We start from the raw sequence: 21,041 nt of genomic DNA, 5'->3' as shown, positions 1-21,041 counted from the left end.
ACATCGATATACTCTAGGAATTTCCAATTAAAGACGATTTTTGCTTTTGCATGAATGTGCACTTATTTTTTGTTGTTATTATGTGTAATACTTTGCGGACCTCTTGGTTTGCATGAGGGGATCCCCTTGCATACTGCTTTTGGTCATCCCCTGCCAAACACCCTATACGTGGCTCGCAGGGGATATCATAGATGAAGTGCTCAGCATCGAGGAAAGAGTGATGGGTCCTGGGGAGTGGGAGAATTCCGAAGTCATACCGCTTAAATCTGCGCAAGCGTGCCACTGTCCAATCCCAGCCGCCAATTTTCCGGCTGCGTGCGTCCATTGTTCGCGTCATTCTGTTGCGGTAGCGAATCCTCGTGTTTCGGGAGGAAGTGCGCACGGCTGGAAGTGAGTAATCCTGCATCAGTGCGTTTGCTAGGATATTAGGACCTTAGCTAGGATTTGTCAAGCGTTTTGAGTGAAGGCTTTTGCATGACAACGTGAAAGAGTGGTGCTGCTTCGCTCTCGACGTCTCAAACTCGGGTCCCTCGCTGTTGCTGCTGACGGAGGTTCTCCTTTGGTTGGAGCGTGGTTCTTCATTTGTCTGGGATATCCTCGTCCAAATAGGCGTGCAATCTCCCCCGCCCTTAGACGACATCATCTCCCATCGGCGCCAGTGACCCCAGGCCCTTGAAGTGGAGGTCGCTTGCCTCCCGAAGGACGGCTGATATGCTTCACAGTCGCGACTAATTTCCGGAAAGTGAGGTTTCGCAACCGAAATTGGAAGACGCGTATGATTCTATTCTTCTTTACACCTCGATAATCCACAGGTGTGGGAATTTCGCACTTTCAGGGGGTGGGGGCAGTTTCTCTCCCCGGGCACCATCGCACTGTTTTTCGGGGGTAGTTTTCACTCAAAGACACCACTAAGATTTGAATCCGTGGACCGGTATTGGAACGCTCTGCCAACTTTACCTCCGCGGTGCGCTAATTGCCCCCAGGAGATCTGAGCCAACGGCGGGAGACTTCAACGGCCGAGAGCTATGCGCGCTAACCGAGCGTTCAAATCACCATCGCGAAAAATAGTTTCAATGTGATGAGTTGCCCATAGATATATTTTTATGGCATTATTAAGAAATAACTGTGAACTCGAGTATCGTAGGTTACACAAATAACCACCAGATGTTGAGCCCTTAGTGATTTTTTCCGTTGGGTATTCTTTTTTCCTCCGACTGAAGTATTTCAATTTCTGTTATTTTCTTACTAAGGATTCCTCGGTGAGGAGCACATGTGACCATAGTTATCGGCCTTCTCTTCTGGCGTGGCGGGATAAGCGACCAAACTGTCTTCATTATGCGTGAAATAAAGCGTTGGAAGTCGTAAAACCATGATCACATTTCCGTTCTTCTTTTTCAAAACACTCATGACGCCCAGAGCCCTTCGAAAGAGGATTCTGTTTACACTATGAAATTATTAATATAATAGATATGAAAACCATGCTAATAACACTACTCCTGTTCACCCAGTGGAGGCTGCACTAACTGTAAAACAACCGAAACTGTCAACCATAAACGACAGACGCGGCTGGAGAACCCGAAAATTAGCAGTCAACGTGAACAACGCCGCGGAAACCTACGCACGAATTTAATTGTAAAACACTTTCGAATCACTATTTACTTTCGGGGATTTGGTCAGTTTTCGAAAAATTCCCCTCTGCGATTCGGTCGCAGTGAAACGGACCGTGGAAGATAAGAATTTGAGAGGAATATTAATTTTCTCCCTCTGTCATCGCCGTTTAATTATTAATTCGTCACTGTTCCGAAGGAGACATATTGGAATGGGGAAGCCAACAAACAAATCTCGGCGAGAGGAAGGAGGAATTCCGCATTTCGCAGATTCACACATTTCCCCCGTAATTATTTGCCATTCCACTGCCTCCCGCAGGTGACACAGCACAAAGTGCCCGTTGAAAATTCGCGACGCCAAACCGCCTCAAGAAAGGCTATTACAGACCTCGTCCCACATTGCGCCTCGCGCGGTCTTCCAATTTTTTGTGCCCGTCTTCGAGGGAGAGAAAGCTACGGACATTGAGAAAAAATTTAACTTTCCGAACTATCTGATCGAATCGCGTCTGTATATAGGGAATAATGCCGTCGTTATTGGAAATATTACGAGCTCAAAACAACCTTTAGTAGAGCCTAGCAATCGTAGTTCCGAAAGTTCATCCATCGTTTTTTCCTCCAATTCCCTTTAGCCACGCTTCTCTTCTCTGCAGAACATGGAAAACTACATTGATTATTTCACTCAATTCTTCACTAGGTTTCAATCTCAATCTCTTCTATTGGTCTTTAAACATTGATAGTAGATTCTAAAGCGTTTACGAATAAAAACTCGTTCGGTGACGAGTATTTTATTCCATTATTTATTAAAAAGCTTGAATTGTGACTAATTTGTCCCTAGTAATGTGTTATTGATGCAGGATTCGTACTCCTTGATTTGAAATACTGACGGAAGTTCTTAAGAGCGCAGTGCATTGAATCTTTTATTGTGTTGAGGTCGTCTGTATTTTCGCCTCTACTCCCCGTATCGCTATTTCCTGTCCTTGTGAGGAGAATTAGAAAAACGAGCATTACGGTCGCAAACGTCGCGTGAAGGGAAGGATTTTTTTTCCGGCAACTGCTTTCCCTTCTCTCCGAGAAGAAATTCCCTCGCATGCTCACAGAACATAAAACACACTTCTTTTCCTCCACTGTGGTCGACTTCAACCCGTCCGTTGATTTGCATGGCGCGTTGAGTACCGGCGTAATCGTTGCAATCAATGAAATTCGTGACTTCAGGAAATTGATGAGCAATATCATATCCGTGATGGATTATTTACGTCATGCAGACTAAATTTTCATTTTTCATACTTAACCTTCATCGAGATGATATAATAGTTCTTTTGAATTGAATGCACTTATGATACTTTTGCTGTAATTGCTAATACTCGTTGGAGTACCTTCGCAATGCGCTTGTCCTTCATCATTCGGACAGGACTCTGAGTCGTGCATCGATGAAAATAAAGAGGATTAAAAATTGGCCTAAGACTTCATGGTACCTCATTGCGAACCTTCTCAGCGTGTGGAAAGAGGAGTGCTTATTCCCGCTGTGGCAAATTCTTAAACCTGTTGCCGGATGATCCGGACAACTCATGGCTTCGAATGCTTTGCCTTATCTCGTAATCTGTCATGTATCCGAGGCATCCGGCAACAAAGGCGAACTCGCGGCCAATCGGAGCGCTTGCCTCAAATTTTCTGTAGTTCAGAGATTAATTCTGTAGTTTTCGATCTAACAATCATAAGTAATTTTGGTTCGTACTAGCATCAGCTATACAGTTTTAAAATTTCCTGATACAATTTTTCTCCATCCTGTAAACCCTGAAATTTTTAAGATGATAGCTTATGGTTTATGCGCCATCCAAAAAAGACGAAATTCGATCAGCTTAGAGCGAGGTGTAGTGTGCGAGTTCTTTTCAAGGACTAGTCACCCGGAGTAAAACCCGAGTGAAATTCGCACATGAGTGTTTGGTGGTCGGCCTTTTAGGATCGCGAGGCTGACCCGCGCGCGGGTGCGGAGGCAAGAGGGCCGCTCGCTCGCGTCAGTCCTCTCCGTGGGTGCGGAGGGATGCAATCGGGGCCAAGGGCTCTCATCTCCTCCTCCCCCCTCGCCCCCCCGATGAGCCCCCCCTTTTGCCATTTTCACCCCTTGCTTGCCCACCTCCTCCACCTCACTGACTCCGACGCGACACCCACGGAATACTAAGAGAAACACTTCCATTCAACCATTACAACTTATGACATCTCAGAGAATAATACTGTGCTCGTCCAACACCCTCCCGCGAGTGGGCATCACCGAAGCACGAAGGAGACGCAATTCTTTTTTCTTTTGTTTTGAGGAGAGATTCTAGTGTCATCAGGAACTTTCCAAACATCTGGGAACGTCAAATATTCAAAGCTATAGAAATATTCAAGAGTCGATTTGATATTCACCAATGATCTGCGCTATAGAGATACAATTGGCCCTATCACATCCTAGCTCAATGACCTTAATGTGAATAATTACTTTTAAAATAAATAATACGTATGACGGCACAAGTCAAATAACGCCATAGGGAGTATATACTGAATTATTAATGAAAATGAGTTAAATTATTACAAAATTATACATTGCCATAAAATTAAACATACGAATAAATACTCTCCAAAAACTAAATGACATATGCTCATTAACATTGGAGACTACTCTATTGGATACTGCTTACACGTATTTGATAATCTATGATGGATTGAAGAAATTATGCGTAATTGACATCATAATATACGCCTGAAGATGATGATTACCCATCGAAACCCTGGTTGCGTTACACAGAAAAGTAGTGGTATAAGTAAAAGTGAATTGTCTAAGAAACCTTTTAACGGAATACCTCTCAGTTAAGAATGATTTAGTGAATTTTATGATGGGGTGCCTAACTCTCCCCTTTTATTTTAATTTTATTTATATTTTTATTTGAAATTACGCTTTTGGGATAGTATAAATGATCTAGGTTATAGACAGACGCCTTGCTAAAAGAGGTTTTTAATTTGACGAAGTTGAGCTTACGGCTAACTTTTAGGTAAGTGGAGGACGTTATTCGATCGTTGCATCGGTAACTTTGAATCAGTTGCATGTAAGAAAATATATAAAATGTGGTGATAAAATGAATTTTGAAGTCATGTGCATATTATGATAGTGTGGTGGTAACAGACCAATTTAAAAAAGTTCAAAGTGGCACAGGATTTTGACAGCAACAGTGCCCTCAAAAATATCTCTCCACTGATTTCATTTCTCGAAATATGGGAGAAAATCTGAGACAGTCTGTTAAGGTCAACTTGAGGCATGATGGCGGAAATTCCTCATGAAATGCGAGCGGCTAAGTTCGGTATTTAGGAGGAGCGCCAGAGATCAAGATCAGGCGACCTTGACCTGATTGTGGGCAACCAATGCGAATCTCAAGACCACCAGGGTCCCTCCTCTCAATTTAACCCTTGACCTTTCATCCGTCCCATCTATTGGCAACCTAGTCGTATGGACAGGTTTTTTTAATTGGATGCCATCGGCAAACCACATCATTAAGTTAGCACACCAAATGTTTATTTTCATTCTACTTAGTATTTTCACACGAGATACGCTCAAATAAGCATTTATCATATAAATTCGAGATCATTAAACTCCAATGCTCTGAGTTACGTCCGTAATGTTGCATTAAATCGCGTAAAATATGTTGGCAAGCATACCGGTATCAGCCATTCATTGATACGTCAAAGCAACTTCAACTCAGTGCTTCCTGTTGTTTATTTTTTCGCTATTTTTTTTTTGGTAACTGTTGCTTCGTAAAGAAAAATATACTTGCAGTCATTTAAATGGTAAGTCTCAAAGCTCTTTAATAATTAAAAGAGGCCAGTATTCCCGCCTGCCCGTCGTCGTGGAACCGCAATGTGTCCTTGCGCTAATGCGAGTCCGTCTCACAGCCTTCAATGCCCTCCACCCCTCCCTCCTCGTAAGTCGCCGGTGTGAAGCCGAAGCACTAAAAACATTTCGAGGCCACTGCCCGTTGCTCTGGAGCAAGTTGAACAGGCGTGGCTACGTAACAGAGATTAAGAGCCTGAGTCATTGAGTCTTTTGATGTGATTATTCGCAGCATTGCCTATATCTGCATCACCATGCAACCCCGTAAGCCGCGTCAATGGGCGCGTGGCGAGCGATATTGGGACACTGGCCCCTAACGAAAGAAATAAAACAGAAGGAGGGAATGCGCATTGGATGGTTATAGTGTTGAGTCCCACCAAGATACTACTGTAAGTTACGATTATTTGCAGTTTACAGATAAATTCGTTCCAGCAAAGATATAGATGAACTAACGAATGACCTTGCTGCTATCCAAGCTTGGTGCGATGCTTGGCAGTTAGAATTAAATTTGGAAAAATGCGTCGTAATGAATTTCTGGAAGAAGAATAACTCCCTACAGCCTAACTATATCATTCGGGGCACCCAGTTAAAGGCAGTTGAATCCGTGAAATATCTAGGGGTTAGACTCAATAATGATCTATCGTGGAATAAACATATTCGAGAAATAACCGGTCAAACTAATCGTAAAATGGGTTTTGTTAAAAGAATATTAGGAAAGTGCGACGACAAAGTGAGATAAATTAGCTACTTTTCCCTCGTTAGACTACATTTGGAATACGCTACCAGTGTTTGGGACCCTCATGAAAAAGGCTTAATAACAGAGTTAGAACGCGTGCAAAGAAGAGCTGCCAGGTATGTGAAAGGTCGTTACGATAGTCTTGTTAGTGTAACTGACCTCTTAGGTAAACTCGGATGGGAATCTCTGTCGGACCGTAGATTGAAAAATAGACTAAACCTTTTAGATAAATTCAAGAGCAGTGTCTTTTCTGACGAAGTTAACCATATATTGCGGACGCCAACGCACTACGGAAGATCATCTACATCTACATCTACAAATTACCCTGCGAGCCACCTCTAGGGTGTTTGGCAGGGGGTGATCAATCACCAGCATGCAGCATGCATTTGGACTCCCACATGCACACCACACCGTCCGAGAAACGTCCCGTATAATAACAAACTATACTACTATATGCTGTTAGAAATAGAATATAGAATAGAAATTCAGAAACATGCAGTAAGTTTTACATAGGTTAGTAGGCTACACTACAAGTCATGCAATCTATTTACGCGCTCCATTGCTGCCGTTAAAATCTCTTATTGATCGTGGAAAAAATGACATTCGGAATCTGTCTGTTCTGCAATCTATCTCTCTTATTTTATTTATATGATCTGATCTTCCGTAGTACGTTGGCGTCCGCAATATATGGTTAACTTCGTCAGAAAAGACACTGCTCTTGAATTTATCTAAAAGGTTTAGTCTATTTTTCAATCTACGGTCCGACAGAGATTCCCATCCGAGTTTATGTAAGAGGTCAGTTACACTAACAAGACTATCGTAACGACCTTTCACATACCTGGCAGCTCTTCTTTGCACGCGTTCTAACTCTGTTATTAAGCCTTTTTCATGAGGGTCCCAAACACTGGCAGCGTATTCCAAATGTGGTCTAACGAGGGAAAAGTAGCTAATTTCTCTCACTTTGTCGTCGCACTTTCCTAATATTCTTTTAACAAAACCCATTTTACGATTAGCTTGACCGGTTATTTCTCGAATATGTTTATTCCACGATAGATCATTATTGAGTCTAACCCCTAGATATTTCACGGATTCAACTGCCTTTAACTGCGTGCCCCGAATGACATAGTTACGCTGTAGGGAGTTATTCTTCTTCCAGAAATTCATTACGACGCATTTTTCCAAATTTAATTCTAACTGCCAAGCATCGCACCAAGCTTGGATAGCAGCAAGGTCATTCGTTAGTTCATCTATATCTTTGCTGGAACGGATTTCTCTGTAAACTACAGCGTCGTCTGCAAATAATCGTAACTTACTCTGCACTACTTCGGCAATGTCGTTTATATAAAGAAGGAATAGGAGTGGGCCAATGACACTACCCTGAGGAACGCCAGAAGTCACTCTAACCTCATTGGAGACTGCACCGTCTAATACTACTCTTTGGACGCGGTCGCTCAAAAATTCTCTAATCCAGGAAATGACATCTTCGTCTAGACCATAAGATTTCAGTTTTATTATTAACTTTCCGTGGGGTACTTTATCAAATGCCTTTTTGAAATCAAGAAAAATCGCGTCTACTGGAATGTTGTCTTCCCCGGAGACTAAAATATCGTGGGCGAAAAGCGCTAACTGAGTTTCGCACGATCTGCTTTTCCTGAATCCATGTTGATTTCCCATTAATAAGTTTTGCGCGTCTAGGTGTCTCATTACCGAGCTGACTACGATGTGTTCAAGGACTTTGCAAGAGATGGACGTTAAAGATATCGGCCTGTAATTAGATGGCTGTTCCTTGTCTCCCCTTTTAAATATAGGCGTTACATTAGCGATTTTCCAGTCATTAGGTACTTTGTGTTGCTTGATGGATTTACTGAATATTAACTGCAAGTAGGGGGCAAGTTCTGAGGCTAGTTCTTTATATACGCGAGAAGGGATTTCGTCTGGACCAGGTGATTTATTTGGACTAAGCGATTTCAATATATTTTCTATTCCGAGCGTACTAATGTCAATAGCTGGCATCTTATGTAGACAGGGATTGTCATCGGTCTCGGGTGAGTTTTCGGAAGGCTCCGTGAACACGCTCTTAAAGTAGGAATTTAATAAATTGGCTTTATCGTAACTGCTTGTCAACACATCTCCATTGTCGTTTCTCAGCGAACATACGGTAGATCGTTTACCTTGAACTTCCCTAACATATGACCAAAATGCTTTTGGGTTATCCTGTAACTGCTCTACTAGTGTTTTTCTTTTAAAATTCGTGAACGCATTCCTGAACGCTTCCTTCGTGGCGGCTTTAGTCATCCTATATTTTTTAATTATTAGCTCGCGTTCATTAGCGGATAAATCCGAAAATCATATAAATCAGATCATATAAATAAAATAAGAGAGATAGATTGCAGAACAGACAGATTCCGAATGTCATTTTTTCCTCGATCAATAAGAGATTATAACGGCAGCAACAGACCTCGTAAATAGATTGCATGACATGTAGTGTAGCCTACTAACCTATGTAAAACTTAAAGCATGTTTCTGAATTTCTATTCTATATTCTATTTCTAACAGCATATAGTAGTATAGTTTGTTATTATACGGGACGTTTTTTGGACGGTGTGGTGTGCATGTGGGAGTCCAAATGCATGCTGCATGCTGGTGATTGATCACCCCTTGCCAAACACCCTAGAGGTGGCTCGCAGGGTATTATGTAGATGTAGATGTACTGTTTTGGGAGAAAAATGAATAGCTACCCGTTCGGTAAAATCTCTGTTTTATACCATCGTTTCTGTTGGGCGTGTAAACATAGAGAGGTTCTCCGTGTCCCTCAGTGAAATATCTGTTTTAAATTACTAGAGCAATCTCAGCCTCGCACATATCCTCGGATTATCTCACGGATTCCAACCTAGTTCCTTTTTAAGTTACGCATCGTTCTCTGTTCCATCTAAGTAGATTTCGACGAATCGCGGAAGTTTCCTTTGTGTTTGATTTAGTTCACGAATTTTGTCTTTCTGCGTCTGACCCTATACGTTAAAATTTTATAGGCTTCAACCATGAAACAAGGCAGTAGACATCTTTGAATGAAAAATAAAATTAGCATTATGAACATAACATCCATCGCAGATTCGAGACGTGTGAGGAACGACTCGACTCAGCTTAAATGCATCGTTCGCCGCAGCTCGTTGTTGATCGTCAGAAGAGTTTTTTAAAAATACCGTTCTGTACTCCTTAATTTCTTTCGTAAACGTCTCATAACTGTGAACATAATTTTCCCTCGAGTATGGCATTTAATATTTCGCCAAACTTTCCATACGCCGGCCTCCGACTTTGAAAGCTAGGATTTTTATCGGTATTTACATTTGATTAACTGCCAAAGGCACTTGGAGACGAGGTTTAGTGCATGGGATTCTTTCGACGATCCGGTGCAGATTGGATTAATCGGTGAGCACAATGCAATACAAATGAAAGACAGATCCGTTCTCTCTGTGGACCCGTTCCCGATATGGAAGGAAGACCTCTTGGCGTGATCGGAATGCGATGAGGAGCGACCGCAAGACACGGATGGCCTCTGGAGTGGCGGGTCGTCGGCCGTGGGCGAAACGCGAAAACACGGGGCGACCTGAATCGGAGGGGCTGGAAGGACCTCGGGCCCTCCTCGCTGACCTTCTTTTGTCTTTGGGGTCCGCCGTGCGATTCGAGGCGAACTCACCACGTGATGCAACACGCCTCGCCTCTCTGAGGATACTCCTCGACGACCACCTACGATTGTTTCGAACTGGAAATAAGATTGCAATGAAATTGAACCAAAACAAGTTTTTCATTTTAAATGCGTAAATTTACAATAATGGCTGGCAAAATACCGACTGATTGAAGAAAAAATGGGTTTATACTAATAAAACCAAGGGAATGAAAACATATTTAACACATACCAAACCCAAAAAGGTAAACTCATTTTTCTTTTATAATTTTTGGGAAAATTTTCATTCACCGATTTCCAATTCAAAATATTAATGCTAAGATATAAACAACGAGGAGACAATGGTGTCCATTCTAATTTTGGAATTGGATAAGTAATTTAGACTGATTATTATCTGACCCCTTTAATTTCCAATCCTCTAAGTTCCCTTCTATCTCACCGTGTGAGCTTGCATCTGCCTTCCTTCATCGCCTGCTCTTTGCACCCCATCCGAGGCCTTCCCTTGTCGTTCTTTTCTTTCAAATGCCCTTCTGCGATAATTTCCACCATAGCCATTTCGCCACATGATGCAACTGATTTTTTTCCGCCTTATACCCATAATTTTCAATATAATTATCTCACTTGATATTCTTAAAATTTCCACATTTCTCGCAATATTTATCAGTTTTATCTTCATAGTCCTTCTGTAACAACACATTTCGAACTCTTCCAACCATAATTTCTCCTCCTCTGTAATCGCCAACGCCTCACCATAAACAGCCGTGCTGGAGTTAACCTCATTTTATCATCTTTAACTATATATCAGAGATTAATAATCTGAGAATAATTTTTAGATAAAATGCTAAACATAATACCAAATTTCAGATAAAGGCAAATTTTGAGAAAAGTATACTGTATATACCCTAAAGTTTGCAAGGTTCTCGCATTATTTATAAGGGAGTAATCTTCACCAGCTAAACATGTGGATCCTGGATGTGGGGCGTCCTCTTAGGAAACAAAAGAAGGCTGAATGAACAGTTGATTGTCGTCTTTCCATGTGTCCTTCACTCCCCACTCTCCCAGGGCTGACTCCTCGAGAGAATTACGCGTTCCTCGAAGGCAAGGGGAGAGCATCCCCAAATCGCTCGCTTCCTTCCTTCCTTCCGAATGCGGAAACGCCTCCGGCCGAGCTGACGATGATGTCGCCACCTTTCGCAACCGACGATTGTCGCGAAAATAAGGTAGAGAGAGAGAGAGGACGGAAGCCATTTGGTCTACTTCCACTTTTTATTTCTAAATTCCCACTTTTTTTATGCTTCCGCTTGACCTCCACGAACCCACACGCTTAGAAATAGATTAGTGAGATGAGTTCCACGTCGCTTTCGAAGGGCGGGCATTCATTCCCATAAAGTTTCCGTTGGCCGTCCCACGGCCGACCTCTCCCACACGGCCTTGCACGCAAAAATCGAGTGGTCCAACACTGAAAGATGCCAAAAGTACTGCGCGCATTTTCCACTGCATTATGGCCAGCCACAGACACCATGCTGCTCCATGCACGAATATTACAATAGGGGATCACTTGTGTTGTTACCTACTGCATATTTGAATGAGTTTACTAAAGTCGCCACTCGCGTCGCTGACACCTGGTTAATCAGAAATCCACCTAAAAAATAAGCCATAATTAGGTCTATTAACGAAATTTATGCTCAAGAACGTGTGATCTATCGAATTCAAAACTTTTTCCACTCAATTTCTCTGCAAATGCAAACCATCCTTGCCTCCGTCTACTCTGAAGAAAAATCAGTACGGAACGCGAATATAGCGTACGACGGCGCATCATTTCCGCACGAACAATTGAATATTTTCTTTTACTGACGTATTACCTGCTTAAATCCTAAGTTACTATCTTGAAACGTCCAACTTACCTAAAATGGACCAATTCGAGCGTTAAACTGCATTTCTAACGAAGGAATTTTAACATTTGAGGAAGTGTCGAGATTAAACTTTTAATTCAGGCAAAAATACAATAAATATAACTGAAGTTTTACGAACCGTCTTCTGTTTAATTTATAGTAATATTTTTGTCAGGATCGGCCAATTACAAGAGATGCATTGAGCCTAATAAGTCTACTATCTATCCATAAAACGAGCAGATTGAGAAGGCAAGGAGTGCAGTCGCTGCGAATCTTTCATCCCGAGCGGTGCTCTCTCGTGGGTGGAGGGGGGATCGGCCGTTGGCGCGCGGACATCGTGCGGGAAGTGCTATTAGAGAAATTGGAAAGAGTGATCGAGTATCGCATTCGGGCTGAGCGATCCGAGTCCTTGGAATATAATATGGCCATCGGTCATTAATGCCGCCCTTGATCCTCTGCGGATCATTTCGGAGTCATTTCCGGCATCAATCACTTACTTTGGGTAGTTTTAAAGTTGCGGGTGACCATGCGGGCTCGATTTTTTGGAATAAATCCCGCGAATGGAGTTGCTAATGGAGAGGGTGACCCTCGACGAGGCCTCTATCGTCGTGCTCCTCGCATTCGTTTGGTTTATCCGCTCTTTTGAAGATGTGACTCATCTTGTGGGGGAGGGGGAGAAAACTCGAGGAAAGGACTCCCCCGGGGCACTTATAGAGAAGCGAATGGAAAGGTAATCAAGGCGGGTGGGAACCGATTAGGTTGGGGGTTCCCGGCTGTGTCCAGGGGGATGCGCGTCCGACATTGGTCAATGTGGCTCACTGAAGGTCCTCTGTTTTTCCTTGGGGGACGTAAAACTCAGGGGAACTCTCTCCCTTTGATCTTAGCAGTTTTTAAAGAAGCACGCTATTACCCTTTGTATATTATTAAGATCACAGATTAAAAAGGTTTTTCAAATCCCCAACAATCAAGTTAACGGGGCTCAGAATGCACATGATTAGGAAAGGCAACGATTGCATTTGGGAATGAATTTACCTCCATCTGAAAAGACGTCTAGCAGTCCATGGTAGAGTTTAAAAAAATGAGCATCGAATGTCCTAAAGTGCCGAAGATATTAAAACGGTGAAGACTACTAGAAGTCGTCTTCGTTGGAGGTATTTCGTGAATTGTCGTATAGGATCCTTCTCCTGTGTCACCGAGTAATCTCGGAATCAATCCAAATTGATAATCGCAGCCTTAAGTTTTTCCTGCACCGGATCCAATATGGTCCTGGAATCCTCTGCCAGTGTTTGGGACCCTCATGAAAAAGGCTTAATAACAGAGTTAGAACGCGTGCAAAGAAGAGCTGCCAGGTATGTGAAAGGTCGTTACGATAGTCTTGTTAGTGTAACTGACCTCTTAGGTAAACTCGGATGGGAATCTCTGTCGGACCGTAGATTGAAAAATAGACTAAACGTTTTAGATAAATTCAAGAGCAGTGTCTTTTCTGACGAAGTTAACCATATCTTGCGGACGCCAACGTACTACGGAAGATCAGATCATATAAATAAAATAAGAGAGATAGATTGCAGAACAGACAGATTCCGAATGTCATTTTTTCTACGATCAATAAGAGATTATAACGGCAGCAAAAGAACTCGTAAATAGATTGCATGACTTGTAGTGTAGCCTACTAACCTATGTAAAACTTAATGCATGTTTCTGAATTTCTATTCTATATTCTATTTCTAACAGCATATAGTAGTATAGTTTGTTATTATACGGGACGTTTCTTGGACGGTGTGGTGTGCATGTGGAAGTCCAAATGCATGCTGCATGCTGGTGATTGATCACCCCCTGCCAAACACCCTAGAGGTGGCTCGCAGGGTATTATGTAGATGGTCTCCGCGTATTCGAGGTACGGCCTGACGAGTGCGAAGTCTCATCCGAAAACCTTCCCTCAACACGCGTCGACGAATGCACGTGATTCGAGAGGGCACGCCGGGTGGGCGGGTGGGTTGTCTGTGGTGTTGCACGTCTTTCCTGCTGCTGAGGAGCGGGGATTCCCCGGGTCTTGGTGGCCATGAGAGAGGCGACCCCGACCCTGGCCGACCCCTTTCCACCAGCCACAAGGACAAGCAAGATGAGGAACCCCTTCGCATTCTGCTTCAAAGGGCTGATATCTTTCCTCCTCGAGTGCACCAGCCAGATCTGCGTCATCCCCTGAGCGCCCTATTCTATCGGACTATAGAATTAAATGAAAACTTGATGGGATTGAATCATGTCTTACTTTACTCTCAATGACTTGGTAAGAAGGTACATAAGATGTTCTTGTCTCGTTATTATGCTCATTTCCACTTCTAGCCCGAAGCAGTTCCGTCTACTACTCGTTATTCACGATTAATAATGTAAGATCAGTGACCGCTTGGTCGTTCAATTAATTCTAGGCATTGATTCATGTCGATTGCTGATGATATTGCTGCGTTGAACATATCGTATTTGGGAAATAGTCCTTGAATTATGGCTCTAATGCTCGTGGAAAATCTAATGATTCTCTAATGAAACTGGGAAATCCATTTAACTTTGTAGTATATTGATTATCATCACATTTTAGCACAATAGCCCTAAGTGCCCAATAACTCCGTTGCCATGTTTACATTGCGAACAGTTAATACATTGTTGACTATGCTGAAAACATATTTAGCACAACCATAGGACAACTTTTGGTCAAATATATATATATATATATATATATATATATATATATATATATATATATATATTTATGGTAACTATAGCAGATGATACATTGTAGAAAGAATGTAAATCAGACTATGACACTTAACCGCCAATGATTTACTGATTCACGGCTACTATTACGTAATTTCCTCGAATTTAACGTAATTTCAGTCTACTTGATAACGGCCCCCATAAGTATAGATGCATCGTACACCAGTGAAACATTTTTGATTTACCTATGTCTATAATTATTCGTTCAGACTTATCACTGCCTAAATTCTCCTGTAGCAGGAGATAACGGCGATTAGCAATGAGGGATTGATATTATGAGTTTAAATATTGGCACATGGGCACTCAATGTGGAGGGGTTATATTATAAAAACCCTCAGCATTGTAAAATTACAACCTTCAAGCAAACTTATTCTCATGAACATTTTTTTCTAAGATTTGAGTGATTTTCTTGGAAACATACAACACGCTAGTGCCAATATTGGTGCTTCGAGAGAGATTCTCGTAGCCGCTTGGTATATTCTATAGACTTTTTAGATTTTTTTAGGTGTAAACTGTATTTATTCTTCAGAACCAAAATTTTTCGGGTCTTAATGTCACCATGTAAACGCAATAATAATATATTGTAAAAAATTACAGTAATTATATTATCATGCCAGTTCGGATTACATTTTTTATTACCCACCCAATATTTTAGGAAACTATTGGTATCGGGGCTTAAGATTTGGATGAAATTAGACCGATGAAAGCTGTCTAGCTCTAGACTGGCGCAGCCGATAATTGGGTAATTATCCACCTGATTTGAAAAAAAAGTCTAATGAGCTCTGAATTCACGGCAAGAAGGGCCACATGGACTCATTTTTTTCATTGTGTCGTAATCTTGTTATCTGTCGTAACACACATTCTCTCCTCAGGAAGGTCTCAACTGCATAGGTTGTTGATACATATATCATAATACAATCATTCGTGAAGCTATTTCTCTGCAAATAGATCTTCACTTTTACATTTTTCGTAGTGTGCGAACATTTTCTGATAACGTACGCAGCTAGTAAACTCTATGGAGATATAAATACGACATTGATAACTAATGGTTGCTGCTATTAGTGAATATAAGAACTGAACAAATAATATTACTTATTCTCGGCCATTCGTCGAAATATTTGGACGCAATAGGGTATGAACTACTTTCGCCTGATCACAATCCTTATTAGAAATAATTTTGTTATTTTTGGTGCGGTAAATTATGCTGGCATTAGTTAACTGTTTTCTCCTTCGAATAGGTCTTTAACGGTCTGTATGCACCTGAGGATTTGTTTCTACTGCAAACCTTTATGAAAAGGTTGCATCACGATTTCAGTCTGACATCTGGGGAGCAAAAAATAACTCTTACTTAGGTTCAGCCTTACACGAGAAATAAATAGATTCACAGATCCGAATTTGTTCGGATCCTTCGGCCTGGTCCCGCTGGTGTATTGGTGTGCTAAAATTGAAAGTAGACCTGGCGTAACTGTTTGAAGGAGTATTAAATTTGGGACGGAGCCTCAAGGCATACGAGGCTTGCTTTCTCGGTAGATGGAGGCTCGTCTAGCGGACGGAAAAACAGAATACAAGGAAGGACGCAGAAATGCGAAAACCGCGCACATCGACGGAGACTTCAACGGGCGAGCGGGCGTTGAAGTCTCCAGCGGCGGCGTTGGCACGTGGGCCCTCGTGTTGTTGTTTGCAGTGTGGCGATCTGCAGGTAGACATGCGGATGCATGCGGCGAGTGATCTAGAGGGGAGAGCATTAGCGACGGAGGCAAACGTGCGAAAAGAAAGTTAGGTGAACGGTGAAAATGAATAGCGGGCGAGTTCGCCGAGGACAACAGCGACGTCGTGTTATGCAATTTGTTCTGGTCTCCAGCTATATCCGCTCTTTCATTCTCCATTTGTCCAGCCAGGCAGAAAGTGGTGACTGCAATCCTTCCTTCTCAATGATTTTTGCTAATAAAAGTAGATGATGAGTGGAACGCCGATTATCACTCCGGATTATTTGCTAACACATTTTCATTGACTTATTCCGTCAACATTGATTTTCTTTAATTTTGAAATATTTTTCTGTAGCTTTACCATTAAACGCATTACAAAAACGCAACTATCAACTAATATCTCCTCGACCTCTCAATAACCATTGGTGAGATGAAAAAAAGCTAATATAAAAACAGCGTGGCTCCGGTCAGTGTTCTCTCCCTCTTTGAAAATAAGAGAAAACGTTTCCAGAATATTAAAACCTGAGCGTCATCGCTTCGATCATCTTCTCCTTCATGCTCCAACAACGAAGCGACCACGAAAGTCCCAATGTTGCCGTAAATTACTCACACGTCCCAGGAACGACAAGGAGACTAGCGGGCATAGTCCACAGAAAACACACGCGTATTGAATGCACTATCCCTTCCACTCAGTGAGTCCTTTCGATCGGCAATAAGTCGACAGTAGTCTTAATATATGTGGTACTCACCAACGTGCTGGAATCGCCAAACTGCGTCCAAAGAGTTGCAAGTTGTCTCGACGTGGGGTCGCCGTCTTGGTTACCGATCTCTGCAATCCTCGGACACGAACTGGAAAAATATCCCCTCTGGTGCTTCGGAGGTGTGCCTCGATCAACTGTAAGTGCTCACGGATGGCTGCAAGAAGCCGGAGTAGCTCCTCAGCCGGGTGACGGACGAGGAATGAACCGCGAGCGGAAAGCACGACCGCATATATTCATTCTCCCCCACCGTGCGATTCCCTCATTTTTTCACTCAAGTTTCCTTTTTCTTTCTTCTGCTTTTTTTATTTTCGCCAACCTGCGCGGCCTCCCCTCCGCTCCGACGACCACTTCCCCCATTCACCTCCCTCCCTCCCCCCACTTCCCCCCACCACCCCTCTCCCAACCCTTCCCTCCTTCCCCTCCCCACCCGCGGAAACAACAAACAGGTCGCCGTGACACCTGCGGTCCTTGGTTTGACGCTCCTCTTGTTAAATAAGGGTTTAGGACCCTGGGCGTACTCGCCAATGTCACACATTCCTCATCCCTTGAATTGTCGCTATCGCCCTCACTCATTTCGCAGTGGATCTGCATTTTGCGAGCGAAGGATAGCTTCAGTACGAGCCGGAGGTTGCGAAGGTTAAGTTGTTCGTGTGAGATCGTGAGTATGCTCACGAATACTTCAATGGAGGATTTGGCCCTTCGTCACCCACCGCGCATTTAAATGGGTTTACTAAATTCGGCACTCCCGTTGCAAACGGCGGAGTGGTCAGAATTTAACAAGTAAAGTAGCTAAGATTAGGGCAGTTAACGACAATTTATATCCGAGATTATGTGATAGATAAAATCCATAACCTTTCAATGGTATTCTTAGTGATTGCACACATTGAGAACATATCGATTGCTCTGCTTTCATCATCGCCCTTTCATCATGGACGGTTTTGAAAACCTACTAAGACGCTCCGGCAGAGGGAGCATAAATCGAGCTTCTTGTGCTGCGGCCTTCCTCTCTGTGGTCCCGTTCGTTGGGACCCTTGGTGTTCTCGCCAATGCCGCTTTGTTCGTCTTCTCTTGAGTTATTGTTATCAGCCGACTCGATTCAACGTGAGGCGTATTTTGCAAGCGAAGGATATCCTCAGACTAAGCCGAAGGTGAAGTTGCTCGTGGGGGATCCTACGTGTGCTCTTGACGGAGGAGGGCTTTAAGAGAAGAACGGGCGAGAATAGGGGGACGAAAGTAGCGAATCTTATTAAGATTATCAGAGGATTGATAAGCGTTGCGGAAATCCAAGGGTCTGCGGTTTGACTCCTGGCCATCATCGTCCCCATCACTTTGTCAACAATCGTGAGATTGTTTGGACGCAGCTCCCTCGTCTGCTAGCATTCTCATGTTTGCGAAGTTTTCCTCTTTTACATCGTTTATGAGGTGCTCTGTGTAATTCAATCTGCATTGCCTTTCCTTCTGTTCACTTGTTCTCCGACGATCGTCTTCTTAAGGCCATAATGGCTCTTGATGTGGCTTGCTATGCTGTTTCCTCCTCTTCTTGACACAAGCTAACCACGATCCCGAATTTTACCACTCAGAGCCGAAATTTTTCCTGTATTGACGCCTATGTGGCAATACTGCGGAACCACGCCCTATCATAAAAATTACTTTGATGGTTAAAATCCCTTCCTCGATGAGCTACATACTTCTTTTCATTCCCACAGATGATAAGGTCCACCATCCCTTCCAACTCGGAATGCATCCATCGCGGAGGCGTGGTTATGCGCTATTGCGCAGCTGTTTAAGTGTTGCCATTAATTGCCCATTAGCTTTTGATTTTTAAGCGTGCCACCGGATCAGGGGCTCACATTTCGCTGCATGTAGTCGTCGTCATTTCATTTTCCAGTAAAACATATATAAAATTCAGTGCAACATTTCCTCTTTATCACAATTTGTTAAGCTGAGAAGTAATAATTGACCAGTAGGGTGAAAAGTTATGAAAATGAAAAACTATGCCTGGAAAATTCGTGATATAGTGCGTTTTCGCGATTTAGAGTAAATAAATTGTATGGTTCAGTGAATTCAAAAACGTTTAGGCCTAAATAAACATAACGTAGTTAAGAAAAATTTGGAAGCCAACAGAGTCATTTACTATCTATAGAAAGAAAGATTGAAAGCAAAGGAAGATTTGCACTTCAAATTTCCTGAGATATGCTACACATCATATTTTGCTCTAGAAACGTTAGTTGGCGTTTATCAGCCCGAGTTTTTGCATGAATCTGGTGCTACAAAGTGCGTGTATTTTCGTTGCAAAATGGTAAACTAATAATTATCTCACACATCTGTCCAACGTTACATATTTTCTCTCTTTAAATATTTATTTCCAGTTAAAATAATAAATATAGTTTGTTTTCATCTTAGGCCATTTTTAAAGCTATAATAACTCAATATAGACATTACAAAATTTATAAATATACTTTATACTTTCATGCGTGCTTAAAATCTTCCCAATTGTAATTCATGGGAGTAGTTTGGATACAGCAATGATTTTAATGTGCTCTATCAATTTCTGCATTTTTTCGGAACGAACCTCAAGAGTGACACCGTCAATTTCGAAGTGATTCCTGAACGCGAGTGCGCACCAATGCACCGACTGCGATTGTTCTCTGGTGCTTCAAAGATTTCTGATAACACTACCCAAAAATTATGCTTTTCGGGCGTTTTACTTTTCGCACCGGGGCTAGCTTTTCAAGATTTCGTTCCTCCATGCGACGACACGACGAGGGCGAGAAAAGGGAATTACTCTGAGCGCACTTTCGCCTTCTGTTTACGACCAAGCCGTCGCCGTTCTTTCTGGCGTTTATTACTTAATTATCGACTTTTCCGCCTTCCCCTCTATCTGGTTCGACAGAGTCAAAAGGCGCACTTTAAATTTATAATGCTTTCATACACATGTGCTCTAATATTTGAAATTAAATTTGATATCTGATTGTTTTCCTTAAGTATTCTCAGACTAATATTATTCGCTTTTTAAGACAAACATTAATTTAGGGAAACAAAATCTTGAAAAGGTGAAAGAGTTTTCTTACCTAGGAAGCCAAAATAATCAACGACTGACGAAGCAAGGAAGAACAATTGAGCAGAATAGCGCAGGCGTAGAGGGCTTCCTGCAAAAAGAAGAATCTACTTACACCTGGAAATACAAGTAAGGAAGAGAGGGAACAATTCATCAGATGCTATATATGGATATTTATTTAAGGCAGCGTGGTGTGAACATCAACAGCAGCAAATCAGTCAAGAATGAAAGAATTCTAAATGTGGTGCTACCGAAGAATGATGAAGACAAAATAGATGGACTGAGTAAGGAATGAGGAAGAGTGCTGAGAAGAGAGGGAGGAAATAGGAGTCTTCTAAAAATCTTAAGCAGAAGAAGGGACAACTTAGTTGGCCACATTGTGAGGCACGATGGCCTGATGAAAACAATCGAAGAAGGACAGGAGGAAGAGAAGAAGGGCAAAGGACGGCCCCGAATGAGTTACAAAGGACAAAGGGATGTTAAGGATCTAAAATAGAAGGAATACGTCACTATGAAGAGATTAGCGGATAGGAGAGAGAAATGGCGAGCTGCGTCAAACCAATCTTAGAATTGTTGATTAATTATGATGTTGAAGGGAGTTGAGGGCGGTCAATAGTGGACTTAATGAGATTTATGAATACATTTAATTCTAAGGTTCTGGAGGTTATATTTGGAAAGAGAAGGGAGTACAGACAGCATTTGATGACAGTGGCGCACTAGGGGGGTTTTGGGGCATAAACACCCCCCCCCTCCCCCAGAGCTTAGAGAAATTTTTAACTTTAATCCATTTTACTTAATTGGATTTATATCGCTAATAGAATAGTGTAAGGATTAATAAAATATCCCTCAGAAAGCCGTAAAACTCACCATTTATCTGAAAATTCCGCAATTTATTAATCTCGCTCCTACCGCTTATCGTAGTGGGTATTCCATACTCCCACACACCGCGGTGTTAGTTAAACCTAAACCTCCCC

The 21,041-nt window shown here is 42.3% G+C and overlaps 1 protein-coding gene across 1 annotated transcript in view; it reads right to left on the bottom strand.

Annotated features, from left to right (window-relative positions):
- The window catches only part of LOC124173221 (sodium-dependent nutrient amino acid transporter 1-like), a 64,363-nt gene extending 47,144 nt beyond the window's left edge, over positions 1-17,219 (bottom strand). The window contains exon 1 of the mRNA XM_046552755.1: positions 16,998-17,219. The gene's annotated coding sequence lies outside the window, so the exon portion shown is untranslated. The remainder of the gene's footprint in view (positions 1-16,997) is intronic.
- Positions 17,220-21,041: the final 3,822 nt, after the last annotated feature.

The sequence above is a fragment of the Ischnura elegans genome, chromosome 1, assembly GCF_921293095.1.
Source record: "Ischnura elegans chromosome 1, ioIscEleg1.1, whole genome shotgun sequence".
Classification (NCBI taxonomy): domain Eukaryota; kingdom Metazoa; phylum Arthropoda; class Insecta; order Odonata; family Coenagrionidae; genus Ischnura; species Ischnura elegans.
The sequence above is the reverse complement of the archived record's forward strand: the minus strand, read 5'-3'. Positions and strand labels throughout refer to the sequence as shown.